At 44.6% G+C, this 12,346-nt stretch overlaps 1 protein-coding gene across 3 annotated transcripts in view; it reads right to left on the bottom strand.

Moving 5' to 3' along the window:
- Window positions 1–12,346, bottom strand: part of kcnab2a (potassium voltage-gated channel subfamily A regulatory beta subunit 2a) — a 178,362-nt gene that overhangs the window by 50,427 nt on the left and 115,589 nt on the right. The gene's annotated exons all lie outside the window — the stretch shown is intronic.

The following is a 12,346-nucleotide window of genomic DNA, read 5'->3' as shown; positions in this document are numbered from 1 at the left end:
GGGAAGACCGGAGGTGCGTAGCGGAGAGGAGGAAACATTGGTCAATGGCGTGGAAAGAGGCGCGCGCGGCAGGGCTGTGGCTCGGAGTGAAGGCAATGGACGGACAGGTCGGGATGAGGAATGGAGAAACAGAGTCACGTAGCTGTGTGAGGAGGAATTTGTTTAGCAGGGATACAGTCAGTCACACAGAGCAGAAACTATTAATACCACCTCGCAGATGGCCCCAACTTCAAAAGCAAACTCTTCGTGAAAACCCAGGCAGCCTGTGTTGGCTGCAGGTGGAATATCGGGGGTTTGAATGATTTGTAAAAAAAACAAAACATTTAAAAAATTGATTTTTGTATATGGCAAATGGCAAACAAAAATAAATAAAATAAAGCCGATCTAGCCAATAGACAGGAACATTTTTGCAGAATGGAGAAATCACCCCTCAACTATATCTGCCAGAAATATGGGCGAGGCTGCACTCCCTATACCTCTCCCCTACTGGGCGAGGCTTCTTCGAGTTGGGCGTTGTCATATTCTAATAGAGACCGACTGGGCGTTGTCATGTTCTAATAGAGACCGACTGGGCGTTGTCATGTTCTGATAAAGACCGACTGGGCGTTGTCATATTCTAATAGAGACCGACTGGGCGTTGTCATGTTCTAATAGAGACCGACTGGGCGTTGTCATGTTCTGATAGAGACCGACTGGGCGTTGTCATGTTCTGATAGAGACCGACTGGGCGTTGTCATGTTCTGATAGAGACCGACTGGGCATTGTCATGTTTTGATAGAGACCGACTGGGCGTTGTCATGTTCTGATAGAGACCGACTGGGCGTTGTCAAGTTCTAATAGAGACCGACTGGGCATTGTCATGTTTTGATAGAGACCGACTGGGCGTTGTCATGTTCTGATAGAGACCGACTGGGCGTTGTCATGTTCTAATAGAGACCGACTGGGCGTTGTCATGTTCTGATAGAGACCGACTGGGCGTTGTCATGTTCTAATAGAGACCGACTGGGCGTTGTCATGTTCTAATAGAGACCGACTGGGCGTTGTCATGTTCTGATAGAGACCGACTGGGCATTGTCATGTTCTGATAGAGACCGACTGGGCATTGTCATGTTTTGATAGAGACCGACTGGGCGTTGTCATGTTCTGATAGAGACCGACTGGGCGTTGTCATGTTCTGATAGAGACCGACTGGGCGTTGTCATATTCTAATATAGACTGACTGGGCGTTGTCATATTCTAATAGAGACCGACTGGGCGTTGTCATGTTCTGATAGAGACCGACTGGGCATTGTCATGTTCTAATAGAGACCGACTGGGCATTGTCAAATTCTAATAGAGACCGACTGGGCGTTGTCATGTTCTGATACAGACCGGACACACACACACACACACACACACACACACACACACACACACACACACACACACACACACACACACACACACACACACACACACACACACACACACACACACACACACACACACACACACACACACACACACACACACACACACACACACACACACACACACACCACTCGAGGTGAAGACAACCACCAAACGGTACTATCTCGGAGCTTGTGACTGCATCTATTCAAACGATTCAATGCCAACACTGTTGACTAGAATTATTCATATCAAAAGGACGACTGAGCCGCGACGCCGTGAGAAGACATAATTGTTTACCACTGTATCGGTCTGTCTTCATTTGGCAGCCTGCCAGTCAGGCTTAGACAGCCCCTATGTTATTATTCACCAATCAGAGACGACATCAGGGAATTACATAAACAAACAACAAACTATAGCTCAGTAAATGCAACATGGGACGTAAAAGTAACCATATATATAAATAAGCATTAAAGTTCAAACCAGAAATGCCATCATCCACCCCATCCTCGACCGTTGCCTCTCTCGTCATACGAGAGTAATATAACATGATCCATGTGCGTAACATAACACCGGCCTTTTGTTTCGCAGAATCACACTAATCAACGGACAAAAGCAGCATCCGATAACCCTATACCAGACCTGTGTTGTTTTTGTAGACTAAAACTAAGACGAAACTTGTTCGTCGACTACCTTTTTTCACAGACGAAAACTAAATGAAAACTAAGTTACGATGACTAAAACGAAGACTTAATATACGGACAATTTCGTCAACAAATAAAAACTAGACTAAAATGTTAGGACGGCACTAGTGGACAAGAGATCCAGTGTGATTCATTTTACACTTGGTTTCCATGGCGAAAATATCAGATCTACAAGCTCACAACGTGCCACTCTGCGACGCGTTGTGAGCTTGTAGATCAGATATTTTCAGCAAGTTTGGCCTTTTTTTTGTCGACTGAAACTAGAAGTTTAATTCCAAAGACTATGACTAAACTAAAATAGAACATTTCTGACAAAAACAACCCTATACCAGACCTGGGGCCCGTTCCACAAAACTTGGATTAGAGATTAAGCCGGGATTTAACAGACATCCTGGTTTAATATATCCTGGATCAGCGATTAACTGGTTTCATGAACAATGGTTAATCTTGCCAGATTAATTTAACCAGTTAACCTGGATATGTTGAGGCTTTATTTGGTGAAGTGCCTTGGATAAAGGCGCTATATAAATGCACCATTTACCATTTTTAAACTACATGGCTGCACCATAGACTGTAAAATAATCACACCCGTGTGAACTGAGTGGTGCAACTCCCCCCTCTCTCTCTCTCTCATTAGCAGGCAACAGTGCAGCATTATCTCTCTGTTTCTGGCACAACAGCGCCCCTACTGTTACTAATGGTCATACTGGTGCTCATTAACGTCACATAGGCGGACACGTACATTGCTGTTCCTTGGAGTGGTTGCACCACTCAAAAATATGGACAAAGCGTTCTCCGGGTCTGATATGGACGTAAGATGAAGCCTGTCAGTCCTTGAAATGTAAATCTTTTCAACCTATCTTCATATAATTGGTTCATGATAAAATAGCTACTTGGTCTGTCTGTGGACAGTTCAGAAACCAGTCTGTGACTCATATGAGGGCTATGTACAGTTCAGAAACCATTCTATGTCCCATAGGAGGGATGTGGACAGTTCATATGAGGGCTGTGGACAGTTCAGAAACCAGTCTATGTCCCATAGGAGGGATGTGGACAGTTCAGAAACCAGTCTGTGTCTCATAGGAGGGCTGTGGGCAGTTCAGAAACCAGTATGTGTCTCATAGGAGGGCTGTGGGCAGTTCAGAAACCAGTCTGTGTATCATAGGAGAGCTGTGGACAGTTCAGAAACCCGTCCATCAGTGACATCCTCGTTAGACAGATTTTTTTTTTTACACGCGAAAACATTTCGATTTGTATTATCTTGAGAACGATGTGGCTTCCATTTTCGCATTACAACTTATCAGGAATAGAAAGCCTGCGGTTTCTATTAGCTTGGATTGCCCATCAATGATGTCACTGGTGGAGGGGTTTCTGAACTGCCCTCAGCCTATGAGACACAGACTGGTTTCTGAACTGCCACAGCGCTCCTATGAGACACAGACTGGTTTCTGAACTGCCCACAGCTCTCCTATGAGACAGACTGGTTTCTGAACTGCCCACAGCCCTCTTATGACACAGACTGGTTTCTGAACTGCCCACAGACCTCTTATGACACAGACTGGTTTCTGAACTGCCCACAGACCTCTTATGAGACAGACTGGTTTCTGAACTGCCCACAGCCCTCTTATGACACAGACTGGTTTCTGAACTGCCCACAGCCCTCTTATGACACAGACTGGTTTCTGAACTGCCCACAGCCCTCTTATGACACAGACTGGTTTATGAACTGCCCACAGCCCTCTTATGACACAGACTGGTTTCTGAACTGCCCACAGACCTCTTATGAGACACAGACTGGTTTCTGAACTGCCCATAGCCCTCCTAGGAGGGAGGAGACTGAGTAGAAAAAATATTGTGCCATTTTATAATGATCATTAGTAAGGACCAATTATATGACGATAGGATGAAAAGTGGTGAAGTGATCCTTTAAGTCGTTGACGATGGAAGAGAGTGAAAAAGGGGAAGCCCTATCTATTCCTGGTGCATGCAGAAGCATAATTAATACACACTAGGCTATTTCTAGTGTGTTTTTTTAGAAGACAATTCTGAGATCAAAGCACCGCTGAAGCACAGACAACGCAGGCTCTAATTAAACTCCATCAGTCAGGCAACGAAAGAGCAGCTGTCTCCATTTCTCCATTCAACTTAACACAACTGTGACTCTGTGACGCTACTGACACGGAACACCCAAACCGCTCCACCCACCGCTCAGACTGAAAACCTGCCCTGGCTCCCCTCTCGCATGTGCGCGCGCACATGTACACACACACACACACACACACACACACACACACACACACACACACACACACACACACACACACACACACACACACACACACACACACACACACACACACACACACACACACACACACACACACACACACACACACACACACACACACAGACTGAAATGTGTGTGCGCATGCATGCACAAATCACAAGTATCCATCAATAAATGAAGCATCCCACTGCATTTCCTCTCAGTGTGCCAAGGGCAAACAGATGGTGAATGTTCTGTTCACATTAAAGACGGTATATACCTACGTAGTTCAGGCCTACGGTGCTCGAGCTCCTGCAGTCCACAACATTCATGAACACGCTGCTGGATCTCCGCTGATGCATGCCAGACAGCGCTGTGACATCAGGCCATACTGTATATTGGTGTATTTGCAGGGGTGGGTAAAAGTACTCAATTGTTTTACCTAACACATTTTGGGCGGGTACCCATTTTAAGCATTCTGTTCTACTTTAGCTATTTAAAAAAAGCAGACAGACTACAAGCGCTATAGCCTGAGCTAACGTGTTAGGTTTCTGGTCTAGAGGGGCGGGTCGCGGCTGAGATTTGCGCACGCCCTGATTGGATCTCATCGATCTGTCCGTCACCCCCGGCCCCTCCTCTCCCCCCTAGTGCAGCGCTACGTCACATAATTTGGAGCGACGCCCACCCGGAAGGGTTGACTCCCAATTTTAGACCAGAGCGGCCAATGCGTTCCTCCAGGCTTTCAATTTTTGCACCAACAAAAATGAAAGCCTGGTACCGAGCCTACAAGCTCTATAATCTTTGAATATATATTCTTTCAGAGCTAATGTTTTTAATTCAAATCTATGCTTCTGGGGGGTCCCGGGAAATGCATATTTTCAGATGGGGGTCGGGGGCCAAATACATATTTCCTTGACATGGAAAGGTTTGAGAACCACTGATATAGAAACATGAGTTTTTCAGAAAACTGCATTTAGAAGGCATTTGTAGAATCGTCCTCAGGTCTGAATGGGTTAAAGTAGCTATAAACAATACTATGTCAAAAATTGAATGACCTTTTTTGTTGGTATTCAGACAGTCAGCAATGGGAAAAGGGGCTTTGTCATTGTTGTTTTGTCAAAAAAACAAAAAAAACAGATCGAAATGACTAACCCATCAGGATGTAGACAGGCAAATCGAGCATTGACAAAGCTTCTAGGAAAACCTTTGAATGCAGATTGCGGCCCCTATAGATGTGTCACAGGGACTAAATTCATTTTTTGAAAAAAATAAAAAGGTACATACTGCAATGTAGAACTAACTGCGTTACAGCTAAAAGTCCGACATTCATAATGTACTCCAGGAAAAGTATTGGCATCAAAATGTACGTAACAAGTAAAAGTAGTAATTGTGCAGATTGTCCCATTTCAAGTTTTCAAACGTATACAGATATTTTGAAAATAGACGATCTACAAGCTCACAATGCGTTGCGATGTGATGCATTGTGAGCTTGTAGATCGCCTATTTTCAATTGGCCTAAATGTATATAGCGCTGAAGTGGTTACTGTATGTTTATACTGTATGTAAATATAGTGAATGTAGTAAAAGTACAATATTTGTAGAAGTAAAAGTATTAGAAGTTGTAAATACTCAAGTAAAGTACAAAAATAATACCTGAACATTGTACTCAATTACAGTACTTTAAATGTAGCCTACTGTTACTTTCCCTCACTGACGATAAGAACCACGATTCATAAGGGGTGATTGTACAAATACGACTAACAGTGACAGTTGCTACATGACTGCTTTTGTGCACTGCGCAGGAATGGTAAAATGACTATAGTAGGCCTAGCCTACAAACGTATTCCATGCAACTGTGATCATGTGTCATGTAGCCTGTGTGCGTGCGTGCACATGACAGCCAGACAAGCGAGGCGAGAGGGAAACTGTAATTCATGCAGGTGTTCGTTAATTCTTCATTTATTTAAGATACAGCACACCAGTTGGGCTTGCAAGTTGTGTGTGCGTGCGTGGGTCTGTGTGTGTGTGTGTGTATGAGGGGGCCAGGGGGGGGGCGAGGCAGCGGGGGAAACCTTTTCATTGGCTTTTTCCATCATGTATCCATGGTTTCCATACGTTGTTTGGCCGTATTGCAGTTGTTCATGTCTAGGAATGAAATGATATAAATGCCGTGGCGACGTGAGTACACGTGCGTAATACAAAACCCACGCTCAAATTTGGGGCAGATATTGACAATCATTTGATAAATGAGGGCCATGGTTTCCATCACTTCCTCATCGATGGCGTCTCCATATATGGACTATATGGACATGGTTTCACTTCCTCATCGATGGCGTGACCCTAGCAGAGTGCAGCCGATGACGTCACAGTCCAGCGGAATAACATCATCCTGGCGCAGGTATGAGCGATCCGAGCCTCGTTATATAAACGAGGCGGTAAGCCGTGGGCGTGTCAGTTACAGCTGCTTCCGTCGTGTTGTTCAAAGACCAGATCGTAGCAACATGCGTCTCCCTGTGGCCGCGTGGTGTGTGTTTGTGTTGGCGGTGGCAGCGCTCGGCCTGTCTTCAGTCCAAGCCACGGAGCAGGTGTTCGTTGCATGGAGGGAGACACTTAAGTTGGATCCAAAACTCGGAGGGATAACCATCCATCGTTGGGAGTGGAGAAAACCAGGAGAGCACAGCGCGGAAGAAAATGATAAAATCATTGAATGGAATAACAAATGCTTTAGACCTTGTAAAAATAAAGTTTGTTGGCGAAAATCTATTTATAATGGCGACTTTGATACAAAATCCGGAACGTTGACAATCGGCAACATGAGGATGGGAATAGGCCCTGCAGACCAGGGAGACGGTGGACGTTATCTTCTTTCATATGATACACGGGTCAGATGTGGTCGTGGTTTTACAGGCAAAAAGGAATTTGAGGTCAAGGTGTTGAAGAGAGTCCCGAAGCCAGTGGTGAGTGTGTATCCGGAGGACTGCGGCGAGGATGACAAATGCACGCTGATCTGCAACGGGCACACCTACAGAGAGACAGGAGAGGTCACCTACAAGTGGTATGTAGACTACGGTGTCAGGGGCAAAGTCTACCTGGATGGGAATGAAATGAAGAAGCTGGGCGTGACGACTCCGGAAGAAGTCCCCTGGGAGTTGATCGTCAACGGTACCGCTCATACCGCTCAGGCCTTCCTATGTGAAATGAGTAACAAGATACCGGAGGGCCAGAAGAGAAGCGCTCCGTTTCCCAACCCCTCCTACAAACCGGCCAAGATCAAAACCAAGCCCACGACCAAGTGGTTCGTGGGACCGATCGCCACCGCCCTCAGCTTCATTATCGTCCCGGTCTTCGGTTGGATATTCCGTTGGTTAGTGTTGCATTGATTGGTTGATTAAGCTTTCCCCGCCGCGTTCCGTGCCATGATGTTAGTACAGAACGTATCTCCTGGTACTGGGACTGGTCTCACTGGGTCTGAACACATCCCCTGGTACTGGGACTGGTCTCACTGTGTCTGAACACATCCCCTGGTACTGGGACTGGTCTCACTGGATCTGAACACATCCCCTGGTACTGTTCTCACTGGGTCTTTCTATGTCTCAAATCTTACCAGTACCAGGGGATGTGTTCAGACCCAGTGAGACCAGTCCCTGTACCAGGGGATGTGTTCAGACCCAGTGAGACCAGTCCCAGTACCAGGGGATGTGTTCAGACCCAGTGAGACCAGTCCCAGTACCAGGGGATGTGTTCAGACCCAGTGAGACCAGTCCCAGTACCAGGGGATGTGTTCAGACCCAGTGAGACCAGTCCCTGTACCAGGGGATGTGTTCAGACCCAGTGAGACCAGTCCCTGTACCAGGGGATGTGTTCAGACCCAGTGAGACCAGTCCCTGTACCAGGGGATGTGTTCAGACCCAGTGAGACCAGTACCAGGGGATGAGTTGCACATCTCAGTACTCCATTACACCATCCTGCTGAGCTAATTCCCAGTAATTCATTGATTTATTGCAAGTTGCACAGCTATTTTATAATGTTAAATCGTGCATTTTTATATAGCGCCTTTATCCAAGGTGCTTTACATAGATTGTGCATCAATTCACCCATTCACACACACACACACACACACACACACACACACACATTCACACACCTTTACATAGATTTTGCATTACATTCAAACACACACATTCTGGCAGACGTGTCTAGAGTTAGACATTGAAAAACTGTATTTGATTTTATTTTTTTGTACAGTACTTTGTGTGATTTGTACTGTTTTATCTGTATTTTTCTCTTCTGTGATATGGATCTCCCTGGGTCTGATATAAAGCATTGATTGATTTTTTTCGTTAATTATTTTTATAATAGGATTTAGTTAGTGTAGTTACTAGTTATATAGGATGTATTTATGTTTTGGTGTTCAAATAAAGATTGCATTTTAATTGGCCAACTCAGTTCTCTAGTTCTGTGTTATTTGATTTTGTGTTTCCTAGGTTTGTAGTTGGGTTTTGTTGGGTTGTATATTTTTTTGTAATTATACTATTATTTTTTTATTCCAATTGTCCTGGACTAACCCTAGACTGGGTAGCATATGCATACATACATATAGGGGAGAACGGGGTAAGATGAGCCAGCGGGTAAGTTGAACCACCCCCTTTATCTAGAAAACTAGAAAACTGTGTTGCCATGTGACCTTAAATCCAGTAAGCATCCATCATTTACACCTGGCTGTGAAGTTGGGAAGCACATGAGGAAGTAAAATTTCGACACATCATGTAAATTTACTGTTATACAAAGCAAAATGTACCTCGGTCTAAAATGTACTATCATACATGTTGATGATTTGCCAATGGATAGAACCATGTGAATCATTTAGCAAATAAATTGTAGCTTATTCTAGTCATTGTTTTCTAAAATGGTGGCTATGGGTAAAATTAAACAATGTCCGGGGGTAAATTGAATCAATGGGAATCACTATTCATATTTTTTTTGGTACTTTGCTACTCAACTTTATAAGCATTATAGGCTTTAAGCATGTGACATGTCAAACTAGGGGTTTTTCATGATTCTGAATCCACTCCAAGCAAACACTCCTTTTGGGCTAAAAATGTCCATAGCCATCATCACAGATGTGATGAAATGTGACACATTTTGGGCACATTTGGGCAAGTGGCTACTGGCCTTGGAACGTCTCGGGATCCCCCAGGAGGAAGTCACTAATGTTGCTCTGGAGAGGGAAGTCTGGAGCACTCTTGTGGAACTGTTGCCCCCGCGACCCGACTACGGATAAGCAGTTGAAGATGGATGGATGGATGGCACCCGTTTTGGATGTTATCACCCGCTAATCAAGAAAATGTTCGTAATCAGCACCTTAGAAATACCCCCAGTATGTGATAATCAACATACTGGGAAATCCGGAAGATAAACTATGGGAACGTTTGCTTTTTGTGTCAGTGACGGAGGCGCGCCGTGTCTGGTGGCCTCGAGGCGGTGCCCCACGAGTCTCTGGTGGCCTTGAGCCACGTGAGGCGCTAGCCGAGGGAGTTGCCGTGCCGAGCGTTGCGACGGCCACCAGACCCGACTCAGCGTCGTCCGAGTTACGTCCCGATTGGCAGAGAGCAGTAAGTAGCCCCTAGTTTCCATGCCCCGACAATAGAGTTGGAAACGACACGTCCAGCAGGGGGAGCCCTTGACCAGGCTATGTCTGCACCACCACCCTGCATGGTGCAGTCCGGGTGAACACTAACCTGACTCTGCCAGATGGGGGCGAGTAGTATCATAAGGTGGGGGTTCACTACCTTTTTTGACCACTAGTGGCGCTATTGAGCAATTAATGCATAAATTATGCAAATTAGTAATTAAATTCTTTACATTCCATAATCATAAAATCATATTGTATATCTCATAAATATTATAATTAGCATATGATAGTTATTATTACATAATAAAAGCTAATAGTTTTTATAATGTATGTGTTTTAAAAAGCTGGTTATCTCTCTCTCCCCTCCATGCCCTCTGTCCCCAAACCTAACAGACATGCCATATCCAAGGTGTGAAAAGAACAATAGAAATGCAGATGACGGGGGGGTGGGGAGGGCTCCACTATGTTGAAGAGCAAATGAGATGCTGATTAAATGCACTTAAAGTTAGTGTTAGTGTTATTTAGTGTTAGTGATATTTTTATAAAAGTAAAATGTAGTCTTATTTTAACATAATAGAACATATAATCCTATGGGTGTTCTGATGTGATGCCATATTATTACATAAGGATATTTAATAGTGGTCAATATAAACCATGGTTTAGATAAGTAGAGTTCAATTTTTAAAGTTAGCAGTGTTGTTATTTATAAAAAGGGCGGGATATGTGCGAAGCCGGATGTGACGCTATATAGAAGCAGCTGTTGTGTTGTAGTTTTTTTTCGGGGCGCTGCTCGGCTACGCTGATCTGCAGTCGGTCTCGCGAAAAATCGCCGATCTACAAGCTCACAACGCGACGCCGCATTGTGAGCTTGTAGATCGGCGATTCTGGCGTAAAAAAATCTGGCGATTCGGACGTACGACGGACGAGAAATATGTCTATGGCTTTCCTCCTACGTCACGTAGACAAGTCAATATGATTGGTTGTGTTTGCACGCCCACACGGTGATAGACAGACGGTCCCATCCAATCATCTACCAAGTATCTTGAAAAAAAGGAACAGCCCCGTCATCGAATTGCCTCCCGAGATCCCAGATCCCAATAAGCTGTGAAACAATTGTGTGTAGCTAGCTTCTTGGATCTGGCAGCGTCAGGTTAGGTGAACACAGCCAAACACCACAATGTCTAGTATGCCAGTAGGTCCATATTAGCCATATTTATTCCAACATCCAGATAACGGTTGATCTCGTATATTTAATACAGTGATAGCGGACGGATCCGTTGTGGATGGATGGATGTCAGGATGTCTTCTGTCTGTTACGAGTAAGCATCTGTGACAATATGACTCATCAAAAAAATCACACCTGTGTGAAGTGAGGGGCGCTCTTATCATTACACACCATCCATTCATTGTCAATGGGAATTTAATGTAAAATCTACACTAATAGCCAAATATAGGGGGGGGAAAGTGGTCACATGGCACAAATTGCACCAGATTAAATGATGGGTAAATTATTAGCCTAGCCACCGATTTTTGGTTTGCTAGCTCTCTGGGAAAACAGAGCAGCTGAATTCTTTGTTTTGATTAGGTGAATGGTGCTGGTTTAATCCACGGCTAGAAGGCCGTTTCAACCAATCGGATTGCTTCCTCGAAACAACCTGTGGTATAATAATAGTTTAACTCCTGCTTCTCGACCGCATTAAGAAGCTCTTGTTGTTTGAGCGTTACCTCTGCGTTTCTTGCCCTCAGGGCGTCTTACCGGTAGTTTATTTATTCATTTTGTATTTATTTGATAATTAATACCGTTTGATACGATGGTGGGAAATAGGTCAAACTCTAACTGTTCGCCCCCCGGTTCCCCACACAGAGGGGGGTCAGATGGAACGGACTACAATTCGTATGGCACTTTTCCAAACTGAATATTGTCGCGTCAAAACCATAGACTGTAAAAAAAAAATGGAAAAAGCGTTCTCCGGGTCTGATATGGACGTAAGATGAAGCCTGTCAGTAAATCGCCATCTTTCTAGATCCGTTTGGGCCCAGCTGGCCATTGGCTGGCCCAGACAACGAGGCGGGACTTCCCCCCTTCTTCTTCTTGGTTTTTATTTTGACTCGAGCGGGGGGGTGGTCCCGATCATAGACTGCAACGGTAGCCACACCTCTCAGAGCATACTCGACATTCTTTTAATAAATGGGACCATCATTTTCCAAAAATAATATTATGACATGAGAAATGAGACTTTAAACTAGTGACTGGAAGCAGAAAGTATTCATGACCATGTTTATTAAGGTAATACAGTCTAGGTGAAGTTGGGCCCAAATGCATGGACCTCTATGGAGCTATGGGGTTTGACAATG

This window comes from Protomyctophum parallelum (genome assembly GCF_964188405.1).
Source record: "Protomyctophum parallelum genome assembly, chromosome: 8".
Classification (NCBI taxonomy): Eukaryota; Metazoa; Chordata; class Actinopteri; order Myctophiformes; family Myctophidae; genus Protomyctophum; species Protomyctophum parallelum.
Note: the sequence above shows the minus strand (reverse complement) of the source record. Positions and strands in the feature narration are given on the sequence as shown.